Here is a 12,646-nt window from a genome sequence, read left to right on the forward strand (position 1 = left end):
ACGTGATTCCAGGTTGCATACTGCAATATTATTCCCTATGTGGGCATCCTGTGAGAAAAGTGATTCTCGCCACTGCAACATGATCACTGAAACTCTTCAATTTCAGTCTTTTGAAACTGAACAGGTCACCCACACCAAGCTTAGTCACAATCGTATGTCCAACAGAGGAAAAAGGATGAACAAAGGCACAATCCAGGATCTCAAACTGTGTAAAAAGAAAATCATAGCTGAAAGATAACATCCTCCCTCTCCATCCTTAAAATTGCTTCCTCTGTTTTAAATTTGACAATAGCTTGCCAAAAGACATCTAGCATGATAATATCAACACAATTAATAATAAAAATAGTGTTCAAGTAAAGCTGTGTATTAAAGCTTTCCACAGAAGCTTAAAAAGTTTCCTTGCAACCTTTCAGCAAAAAGCTGACCAATACCTTCCAGGTATTTCAAAGACTTCCATTCTGGGTACACTTGCTCAACATTCTCACAGAGCTGGAGACGCTAAAACTGGTTCTTCAGCATGCCTCTTTGTGTTTCTCAGCACTGGTCACAATGTTCCAAAAGCGTCAACAATGAAATTGAAACTGGTGATTGCATAATCAGTGTGCGTTTAAGAAAAAAGAAAAAAGTTGGGGACTTGGAAGGAACTTTATTGATCCCACAATGAGGGAATTGAATGATTAAAATTCATTCTAATTGTCAATTTAACTAGTTTGTTTATGATTGAAGCATTAAAATGACTAAATATATGCCAGAAGATGCATTTGAAGTATTTTATTTTGTTTTGATTTTGCATTTTCGTGTTTTCAGTATTAGTCAAAATGCTCCAAAAGTATCAACATTGAAAACAAAACTGTTGGCTGCATTATGCTCTTTAAAGAAAAAAAGGTGAGAATGTCTTGAATTAAACTTAAATGATTCCACAACAGGGAAATTGATTTAGAATGCCCTTATACCCCAACTGTCAATTTATGCCTAGAGTTTTTGAACATTCTAAATAAACTGGTTTAACTTGAAGGACTTAAATTAACTAAACACCTGGCAGAAGGTCAATTTTTTTTTTATTTATTTATTTATTTTTTTGTTTCTGTGTTTTTCAGCACTAGTTGAAATGCTCCAAGAGCATAAACAATGAGAATGAAACTGATGATTACATTATGATTTTTGCTTTAAAATAAAGTTGGGAATGTCTTGAATAGAACTTTATTGATACCACAAAGAAAGAAATTGATTTTTTTTTAAAGCTGTGTACTTGTTACTCGTTTGTATGCTTTACTCGGTTTTAAACGAATTGTTTGAAGTTGAGGGTCTTAAAATGACTAAACAGATGCCAGTAGATATATTTCATTTGTTTTGTTTTTTGCTTCTGAGTTTTTCAGTCGAAAAAAAGTCGAAATGCTCCAAAAGCATCAACAATGAGGATGAAATTAATAGTATTGTGACTTAAAATAAAGCTGGAAGGGTCTTGAATAGAACTTTATTTATCAAACAACAACAAATTTGATTAAAATATCCTTATAGCTTATTATTGTCGATTTAAGAACATAGTTATGTTCTGTTATAAATAAATTGTTTGAATTTAAATGACTTAAATTGATTAAATATATGCCAGTATACATATTTGAATTCTTGAGCTCAAGTATAAATTTTCAGTAAATACGGTTAAATTGTTGTAAATTTAGCTTATTTATGGCAACATGGCCTATATAACACAAGGCAACTGACACCTTTTATGTTTACACCAACATCAAAGTTAACAAAAATCCGCGTCAAAACTACTCTTTATCGTCTTTTGGAAACTTCCACACAACGTTTTCGAACGTGCCTGGGTGCATGCTAGCTAAGCTAACGCTAGGCCTACCTGTTTTCACCTGAGCTCCAGGTACGCAGGCGTTTCCGCCCCACGCAGCGACCGTCTGCCCTCAAGACTCTCGGGGGGAAAAGTTGCCGTACAAACCGACACTAAAAAAAAGAGAGACTCACCTCTTGGCCGGGTAAAAAATATTAGCGGCGGTGAAATATTCTCTTTGAGATCAAAAAGTGTTGTGGAAGAAGAAGAAGCAGCGAAGCGATTCTGTTTCTCAGTTGGGAAAAAATTACTCCACGAGCTGCCGCGCGGAAACTTCTCTCTTTTTTTTAAGCCGTTTTTTGTTTAGGAGTTGTTTTATTAATGAGTTCTCTTCCACCTTAATTTCCACTTCGGACACTGTACTGACTCCGCTTCGCTTCCGCTGCTGTCCGCTGCCACTGTGAGCAATGCTCGCTCGGTCGACCTCGGCACCTGAAATACTGGATTAGAGATGTTTTCGGAGCTGGGGATGTCAAGCCCCGCCCCCTTTTACACTATGTACTGCAGTCTGCCATGCTGCTGTGCGCCGCTGCCACGGCGACGGCGCGCGCGTGCACACAAGCAGCCGGAGTTTCCAGTTCACCACAAACACACAGCTGGGTTTTTTTAAAACAATTTTTGCCTCCAGTTTTTACAGTAAATTTGTATTTTTTTTCAACACAATTTTTGCCTCCAGTTTTTACAGTAAATTTGTATTTTTTTTCAACACAATTTTTACCTCCAGTTTTTACAGCTTTACAGCTTTCTGCTCTGTAATCAGCTCTGCTTTATGGGGTGTGAAATGTTTACCTGCATCGTTACCCCCTCAGTGACAATTGTGCCACATGATTATGACATTAGAGAAAAGTCATGCGAGGCTCCTGTTACCCTAACACCATCTGCCTGATCCTGTTACATAAAGAAAGCAAATGAAAAGAGTGAACTGCTAAAGTGTCTGCCCCCCCCCCCTCTTTTTTTAATGTTTCTTTTTTATTTTTTATTTAAAGCAGCAGCTTCAACCCTTATGTGATCTTAAAATTCTTCTGTAGGGGTGTAATGATTCCATTTTATCGATGAATTGATTTATATCAATCTGTCTAAAATGTTAATCGAATCGACCTAAAAACCATTATATTATCTTTTTTAAAAAAATTAAATCAATTCTATTACAGTTTTTTCTGGAATGTGGGGCGCACCTATAAGCTACATTCGCTCTATTTAAACAAAATTTCAAAATTAAATATTTACTGCATGTACAGAACGATTTTGTACGGAGCCCCTAAAGGGCCATTGATGAAAAAAAAAAAAACTGGAGGAAAAAAAAATTTTTTTGAAGTAAAAAAAAATTTTTGGGGAGTAAAACATTTTTTTTTAAGTAAAAAGGAAAAACATAAATTACTGGTGCCCACCAGTTAGTTTCAGGTGCGCACCAGTTAGTTTCAGGTGCGCACCAGTTAGTTTCAGGTGCGCACCTGATACTAACTGGTGCGCATCTGAAACTAACTGGTGCGCACCTGAAACTAACTGGTGCGCACCTGATACTAAGTGGTGCGCACCTGAAACTAATTGGTGCGCAATTTTTTTCCACCATTTTTTTTCCTATCAATGGCCCTTTAGGGGCTCCGTAATTTTGTACTGTGAATGCACATGTATTTACCTGTGTTTGAAAACCACTTTAATACCAGTTAGTAATTTTTCGAGAGTGTTCTATCTGCTAAAGTAAAAGTAGCGTAGTCTATTCTTCTTTGCATTTATATTTTGTCCATCTTTATTTTTTGTTCTAATTTCGGTTAGAGTGCCCCTAGTGGTGGAAGAAAAAATCCACAGAAGGCCGCACCTTCGTATGAGCCGCATGGTTTTAAACCAAGGGAAAAAGTATCGGCTTATAGTCCAGAAAATAAGGTAATACTGGAAAATACTGTAACGTAAAAACGACCAAGTGGCATCACCCCGCTGTCATTTCAGTCCAATGTGTTGAAACACTTTGAATTTTGCAAAGACACGTGACAGTGTGGTATAAAGTTCTAACATAGACTGTTTGATGGACTATATATTCCAAATAGAAAGTACCCGCTGGTTCCAAGAAGCCAAAATCCCATAGACTTTTTCCATTAAAAAAAAGTCGATGTAAATGCACGTAAATGCGCGTTTCGGGTTTTCACATTCAAAACGCGTACAGATATTTTTAAGTCCATTTTCAGGCTCTACATGAAAAGCACGCGGCCATAGAATTCACGTTCAAAGTTAAAGCTGAGAAAGAAAAAGTCCAGAGCAAGTTTCGAGAGATTTTAATCACATTTCGCTCCAAACCTCTTTCAACTGTGGGTGACGGAGATGCGTTACTTAACACTAGAACAAGAAAAAGAAGCCCCTCCCTGCTGTCCAGTGTGAACACCATAGGCTAAATGTGCACTCAATAACGGCCATTTAGCGCACATGCCAGATTTGTCCTTAGCTTAAGTGTCTACATGTGGGTATATGTACAGGTATGTGAATTAGACAATTTGTTGATCTTTTTTCTGGTGTTAAAATGCTTGTTCAGACGTTGGAAGACATTTTTGTATCCTAGTGGTGTACAGCCTACATTCAAATGTAAACAAAGCAAAGTATTCCCCTTTTTTAAATAATGGAGCCCCTGAAGGAAAAAAATCATAAAATTTCAAAGTTGGAAAAAAATGATAGCTGAAGGTATTTTTTTCTACTGCTAAAAATGATAGTGGGTCACTTTTTACCCACAAGACAACACAAGGATTAAAGTCCTGACATGTTTAGCGGGTCGTAAAAACATCCTTTTTTTCTTCTTCTCATTCTTTTAAAACACATGATATATTAAAGGAAAATGTTTGGAGAGCAGAAACACATCATTTATCACATGGAATTTATCAAAACATCAAAACATGAGATGTTTTATCACAAATCAGAGTCCGATCTCATTAATATTCTGGGTCTCCAGTTCCTCCAGGTTGGCACTTGAGAGTGTGATTTCTAAAGTTGTGGAAAATAGCAAAGACAACTGATGATCGTTTTATATCTAATAAAGAAAAACACCAATAATTTCATTCGTTTTGAATTTGTTAACAGACCAATTACCAGGTGTGTAATCTTGCGTGATCATTGTGCCAACCATTCATCACTAGTGTGCACAGAGGAAGTAGAATGTAATGCCGGAGTGTGTACTGAGGGGGGGTCACAGCGTATCAGCGCGCTCCAGACTTTTCCCAGGAAGTATTTGAAAGCGCCCATGGTAGAGACACATCCAGTTCCCAATTCACACATTTCCTCAAAGTGCATAATGCTTCCTCTAAGACCGTTGCTTAATAGGAAGAATACTTTGGAATATTGTTTATTTAAACTTACAGGTTTTTCTTGAAATGTTTATTCCATTGGTTATTTTACCTGTAGAAGAAGAAAATGTTTTTGTCAATTTTTGAGACATATAATCACTGACTGTATAAAGACAACTGGACTGAGTGAACCCTCCCCCTTTGCGTTTCAAACAGGAAATACCCGCTGGTTCCAAGAAGGCAAAATCCCATAGACTTCTACTGAGAAATAAACAGCTGTTACTCAGTCATTCTATTTGTCAGAATAACTATTCTTACTTTTCATGGTAGTTCCATTTTGTTTCAGATATTTTCTACATTTCAAGTTATTCAAATTGTATACTGGCCAATCAGATGCCTCAATAAAAATAGGTCATCCTGATTCGAACGTTCAAAACATTTGATTGACAGATTCTCCTGAGCCCGCTTTAGAGTGGTGGACTTCTAACAAGCTCACTCCTGATTAGGGAGAGTGGTTGCCATAAAAAGTTTGACTCAGACCAACATACACCAATCACTGCTTACTGACTTTGTCTGGCGTCAACACGGTGGTGTCCATGTTGCAAAAAAATGGCAGCTGAATTGACTTAATTGCAATGGAGTCAGAAGTAAAACATTTACTATGGATGATGTCACACTTTACAACGCGTATAACGAACAAACACATTTTGTGTGTTCTGAAGAGTTTGTGGAAAGCAGGTTTCATGTGACTTTTTTTAACCATTGTTTTGTGGTTGCATATTTGCATCATCACTATTTACCTCTTGGCTTTGTCAATTTTATTTAATTTTTTTGCATGTCTGGACTCACAACTTTGATGCTCATTCAGACAATTCTTAGTCAGGATTATTTCAAGCTTGTAGCCGATAGAACTATGTAAAGCCACAACTAACCATTAAAATTATCTGTTGTTTTTGCATTTAATTTGCATGTATTAACCATTAAAATGTTTATTCCAATGAACCATTAGCTCTCTGTTTGTTTTTAAGAGGATTTTAATAAAGACTAATTATCAAGATTTGACCAACTATGAGATTGGACAGAGCTCACATGTCCCACAGAGAACTGGTGACCTTGCCCTGACTTCTCACCGTATGGCTGCCCCAATAAATAGCAAACAAATCGCTGAACTCAGTGGAAAAGCACAGCTGAGGTGACAATCCTGTGTCCTTAATTTCACTCATTTATTTATTTATTTATTTTGCCCTTGTGTCATCTTTTTACATTTGTCACCATGTCTGTGTGCATAATCAGTGTCAGTTCCGTCTCTTTTACTGGGTCACTAAATTCAGCTTCACCCCAAATGTTCTTTGGATTTGGAGGGAGGGTTATTTTTAGCACCGATGTCCAACTTTTCAATCAATACTTCTCTACAGACACAGAAAGACAGCTGCGTCCCCGGGCCACCCATTTTCCTTTAGAGCTGCGATCAGCTTTTTTACTCATTTCAACAACTTTGTAATGGATGAATATCAATAAAGTTGAAAGTAAGCGACTGGAAACATTTCCTTTGCTTTAGTGTGCTCTTCAGAAGCAGCACAGAAATAAAATTCCTTATAAAAATATAAACTTAACGCACTCTCCCTGTGAGCTTAAGCAAAAACAAATGTCCCAGTTTTTTTTTTTTTTTTTGCCTACACAAATTTGGATGTGTGTCTGTGGTTTCATGGGAAATGTACATCTATAAAATGGAGCAAGCTCTGCCGGTGAGAAGTTATGTGAGAACACAAACACAAAAATATGTGTTGTTTTCTTCTTTTCAACCATGAAGCAAACTTTTTTGAATGATGCAATCTATGAGGAAATGGACTGTCCTTTCAACAGAAACAAGGCCTTTCTGGAAAACAACAACAGTAAAAAAAAAAAAAAAACAGAATAAAGCTTTTCAAGTTTTGGTGAACACCATTTGTTGTGTTTTGCTATCAAATTACTATTAATGAGGAAGTACAATGATGTGAATGCCTCGCTGTTACGCAACACATTAGACATGCTCCAGCACTACAATGAGGGCCATGGGAGGCCACACCTCTCAAGCGGCTATATTTAACAAAGGATTAAAACCTAATAATGTTTGCTTGTTGTTTTTGTTCCCTACACTGAGAACAATTAACGTGTTTTTACAAATTATTAGATTTGCAAAACAATCTGGATTGAACAATATTTGGAGTAAAACCTGTATTTTAATACCTGAAAAAAAAACAACTTTTGCCCGTGTTGAATGTCCAGAGAAGCTGTCTCGTCATTGTTCTGCGGAATGTGTGCCATCATGATGACTTATTGCTGGGACAAACCAGCATGGGGGCTTTTCTTGCACCACTCCATGGGAGCAGGTAAGACGAGGAGCCTTTTATTGACCCCCCCCCCCCCCCCCCCCCCGAAGTAGGATTTTTGGTTATTCTTCTAATGCAGAAAAGTTGATGACAAGAGCTTTTTTTTTTCGTCTCTTAAACAACTTACCATTATTTGTGGCCGGCAGCCAAGTGGGTGACTGTGATATATTTCCCTGCTGTGTCTGCTGTATCCACGGTAGCTGCAGCACACAGGAACAGCATGCTGCAGCCCCAGAGCTGTGAGGAGAAAGTTGAAGGCTTTATTCGTTCCTTTATTCGTTCAAGCAACCATTTCCAGTGAAAAGTCTATGTAAATGCAAGTAAATGTGAGTTTTGGGCTTCCATGTTCAAAACTCTCATGTTTCTATGACCATTTAACGGCTCTACATCTTGAACGCACGTTAAAAGTGAAACCAAGTTGAACTTTGACCAGTCAGGGACTCGTATCTGCTAGTGATGCATGGATGGCGGCTCTTCTAATAAGTGGATGTGCCAACCGTTGGAAAATTTATTCTGGAGGAGAAATTAATTTTTGCGGCAAGACATATATGACATGAAGTCTCTCGTATTAGAATAGAGCTGTGAAAGCTCGGCGCAAGATTCACAGAAGTTGCACTGCTTCAACATTTTTAATCAATCCTCCTCCAATTGATGGTGGTGGCCATGCGCTAGTAAACAGTAGAAAACGAAAAAGAAGAAGCCCCTCCCTGCTTGTTCAGTGTGAACACCATGGGCTAAAGGTGCGTTCAAGAATGTGTTTGCATTCTGTGTTTCCGTTGACCCAGAGGTACCATCATCTACCGTCGTCTCATTTCAAGGTATTAGATGTCAGGAGAGGCTGTTTCTCTAAGCTGAGTGGTCCAGTTTTATCTAGTTACCTGTTTGCAGTTGTAAGTTAATAATTCTTTAGTGGTCGTTAACTGAAGAGAGAAGGTTAACATATGTTGACCAGAGAGGATTATAGATGAACCCCTGGAGGCAAAACACTGAGATTTCTGTGAGACAGCAGAGCTCTAATTGGCCTCGAGAGCTTTGCAAGTAAACAGGAAAACCATTTTAAAAGTTCATGTCTCCAAACATCTAATTACTATCGAGCTGAGTGTGTCCTTCCGCAAGGTTTCTGTAATCATAATGAGTCCATGGCGCTCAACAATGTGTCCTTAAAAGAAGCTCTTTGAAGAGGATCAGAGGCCTTTGTGCTGTGATCTTGTTAAACTAAACACCCAAACACTCACAGAAGTGAGTACGCTCCAGTTTGTCTGCGAACTGCAGTTATGTAAAGGCCGGTTTCTCTGAGCAAAACAGACTGTAGTTCAACCTATTGCATCATCTCACCTCAATTCTGTACAAGGCATGAGTGCCCCAACACCCTTCAGCTCACCTCCCAGGCAACCTGGCACCTCCCAGCAGAGCCGTGACATGTTTCAGTCCTCTCGTATTTTTAGATATCCCATTGGGCTTTGCACCTCCTTGTCGGAGTGGCAGCACATCTTGTCATGAAACAAGAAACAAAGATAACATCCTGTTTGGTGAGCGTGTCAGTGATTAATTAAATTCTTTATCTGACATGTCTATTAAGACCGGACAGTGGTGTTCACAACAAGGTTGGTAAAAAGATTTCAAAAATACTTCAAACTTCAGAAGAATTTTATTTGTTCTTTGTCATTTTCAGAGCACATTGAGCAGCTCTGCTGGCCTTGGAGGTGGATATTTATTTACTGGCACATTTGCCACATATATGTCTAAAGAAATCATTTTAATCTGGGATTTTGAATGTTTTTAAACTTTTACCAAAACTCTTTTCCCTGTTTTTTGGTCAAATTACATTTTATATATTTGTTTTTCATTCATTCATTCATTCATTCATTCATTCATTCATTCATTCATTCATTCATTCATTCATTCAATCATTCATTCGATTAGCTTGCTTGTTACCGTAGTTAGTTGTTAAACACATTAATTATTAAGTTAGTTAGTTGGTTAGTTAGTTTTTAAACTCTTACTAAAACTCTCTTTTCTGTTTTTTGGTCTAATTACCTTTTATTTATTTATTTATTCATTCATTCATTCATTTGATTATCTTGCGTGTTGGTTAGATGTTAAACAAAACAAGTTAGTTAGTTAGTTAGTTAGTTAAACAAAACAAGTTAGTTAGTTAGTTAGTTAGTTAGTTAGTTAGTTAGTTAGTTAGTTAGTTAGTTAGTTAGTTAGTTAGTTAGTTAGTTAGTTAGTTAGTTAGGAAAGTTAAGTATAAACCATCACTAATCATTTTACTTGGGCACTGACTTTGAATAAAAATGTACAAGTAATAAGAAAACATGACTTTTAATTTGAAAGAAAATACTACAAAAAAACAAAAATAGTTTGGTTCTGGACAAATAAATCAAGACTGTTTTGTTACAGGTTTGACTTAAATATCAATTGGGTCATAGCTGCATTGTTAGATGATAAATGAAAAATTACCTTGACCACTCTCATTTACCCAAAACAGAAAAAAAACAAAATAAGAAATTGTTTCAGGTTATGTGGATTTGTGACCGAAGCGTCTAAACGTAAACCTCGGTTTCCTCTCATTTATTTCACGGCACATTTGTTTCCTCACTAGACCCCTGCATACTTAAAAAAATCCTTCTGGGATATTGGCTGGTCAAGTGGCTCAGCCTTTTAGCAGCTGTCTGTGTCAGCAGCATGCAGCATACTCAGAGCCCCGGTGCTGTGTGTGCAAATAGAAACCCGAGGGGACTCGAGCTTTAAAAACATTACAGTAACTGCAGCAGTTGTTAACTGCTGGTAAAGACAGGCAGAGAGCTTTTCAGACACACAGTGGATCATGGGATGAGCTCAGAATGAAAGGAGTCTCACTTTTTCCACCTGTTTAACAAAAACTCAAAGGCGCGGCGTGTTACTATCTTTTTTGGTTTCCTATTACACAACAACCGCTGTTGTGTCAAATGTCTTTGAGACGTTTGTGTGCTGTTGTTTTTTTCCATGGGTTATGAGATAGTGTTGTTTACAGCTGATGGAGTTTCCAAAACGCTCTCTAACTAAGATCTTGTAAGTTTAGCCCCACCGCTTAAGGCTACTCTTATAGCGTAAACTCCAGATCAACACTCTCATCCAGTTCCACCTCCTTGTTTGACACTCTTGCCAAGGCAAACACACTTGAAGAGGAAGTCAGCTGGAGATTAATGGTCAAATCGTCTAACTTCAAACTGGCTCTACATTAGCTGCTCATAATCGTTATAGTGCTGCATTTTCTTCATTCAAAGTTCAATTGAAGTTCAAGCCAGCTTTTGATAAACACTGTCCTGTTGTTTTTTTTCCTTATTTATTTTGGCACGTAGCAGAGCTGCTGGCACTGTCGGATGCTGGGTAGTGTGCTGTACACGCAGTTCCCCAGAGGGAGGCTGGTGGGAGGAATTCAGCAGAGCTCAAAAAGGGAGTGGCACCGGGAGCTGCACATTCCAAAGACCCTCTGACAGAAGCAAGGAATGCTGACGCCGGACCTTGTCACATGGCTTTCAGAAAACCTGGATGCATTTCCTAATTCAGGTTTGGAGGCAGACAAAACATCGCTGATTGGAATTAAGGTCAACAAAGGCTACTGTACGCTCCCTTCACAGAAAATATTTCCAACGTCTGATCAAACTCCATGCAATTTTGGACTAATCATAACAACAACACACATTCAAACAAATTATATTCATGTTAAAAACTCTGTTTACCATCCCATTATCATTAATTTGCATCAAACAGCTTAGGGCACTTCTTTTGTACTCTTATCTGGCAGCAAAACTCTAAATTGTTTCACCTTTCTGAACTATGCTGTTAACTGTTACAACTGCTACTGACAAAATAATTTCAAGCAGCATTTTTGTGATAAAAGGCTGACATTCATTAAAAAAAGAGGTGATATGCGAGATTAAGGGCAAAAATGATCAAACTAACTTCACCACAAAATGTACAATGTTTCCAAATTACATCAAATGTTTGGCATGTAGTGCAGATGTGCTGTCAAACACCTCTTACAGTTCCTGATAATCTCTGACTGTCATCTGGGAGTATTTATATGGACAGGATTAAAACAGAAGAGAGGTACACTGTTGGGATTATGGTCTCCCATGTCACCCGCTGGATTCTGAACAGTAAAAACAAAGCCTGAAGTGTCACGAAAAATGCATTTTGTGGTTAAAAATCAGTGTTATTAAAGATTTTATTGACTCATGATGACACGACTAGGCTTTTTTGCTAGAGAAACAAACTGATTTTTCCTGAGTTTCTTCTTCGGGATGTCTTAATGTTCAGCATTTGGACAGGAGAGTCACCTGAGATCGATTTACCTTAGCAGGCAGCCCCCAGTGGTCGTTTGAAGAACATGGCCTGTTTGCACTTCTGCAACACCCTTATCTCTTTCCAAGAAAAGGCTGCGTATTTGTTCCTCACGCCCAAAGGGGAATTGTTTTTCTATGAATCAAGTTTCCTGAAAATCTGGTACTATGAATTAGAAAATGACAACACAAATACAACTACAAGCTTCACAGCCAATGACCAAATTAGGCAATAACATTCTTCAGGGATTCAGAGTGATCCTTGTCTCATTTTTTTTTCGTAATAAAGTTTATGAAAAATTACAAAAGCACAATTATTTTTTTTAGAAGTAACATATAGAGCTATTTCATTTACACAGTTAGCCGGTCCAGATTTTTTGTGTGTGCCGTGTTCTCTCTACAAATACAGTGATGTACAGTTTTTGTGAAATAAAAAGACAAATTTCTGTAAGTTTTTGGAACAGTGTTGTGTATGAAAACAATAGCATACGCTCAAAAACCAGAGATGTTTTATCTGGAGGTACCTTTATGGGGCTGCAATGTGGCGTAGTGGTCGGCACTCTTGTTTCACAGCGAGAAGGTTCTGAATACCGGCCAGGTTCTTTCTGTGAGGAGTTTGTATGTTCTCCTGGCTACCTCCCACAGGAAGCCCACGAGACTTGCTTCATAAGTTCATTGGTGTCACTTGAAATTGGCACTTTGGTGTGAATGGTCTCCATGTTGCCATGCCATGGACTGGCAAATTGGCTGGGTCAGTGTCGTCTTCACTCTTCAGTAGGGTAGGCTCCAGCAATGCAGTGATTAGGACTACAGCAGAATTAGAAAATGGATGGATAGATG

The 12,646-nt window shown here is 38.0% G+C and overlaps 1 protein-coding gene across 3 annotated transcripts in view; it reads right to left on the minus strand.

Annotated features, from left to right (window-relative positions):
* Window positions 1-2,303, minus strand: part of LOC101166086 (inactive ubiquitin carboxyl-terminal hydrolase 53) — a 31,842-nt gene extending 29,539 nt beyond the window's left edge. For 2 of the 3 annotated variants that reach the window (XM_023966012.1, XM_023966010.1), the window contains exon 1: window positions 1,981-2,303. The gene's annotated coding sequence lies outside the window, so the exon portion shown is untranslated. Of the gene's footprint in view, window positions 1-1,858 lie in introns of all 3 variants that reach the window. The other variant, XM_023966011.1, reaches the window with a different exon arrangement.
* Between the last annotated feature and the right edge of the window lie 10,343 nt (window positions 2,304-12,646).

Source organism: Oryzias latipes, chromosome 18 (assembly GCF_002234675.1).
Source record: "Oryzias latipes chromosome 18, ASM223467v1".
NCBI classification, from domain to species: Eukaryota; Metazoa; Chordata; class Actinopteri; order Beloniformes; family Adrianichthyidae; genus Oryzias; species Oryzias latipes.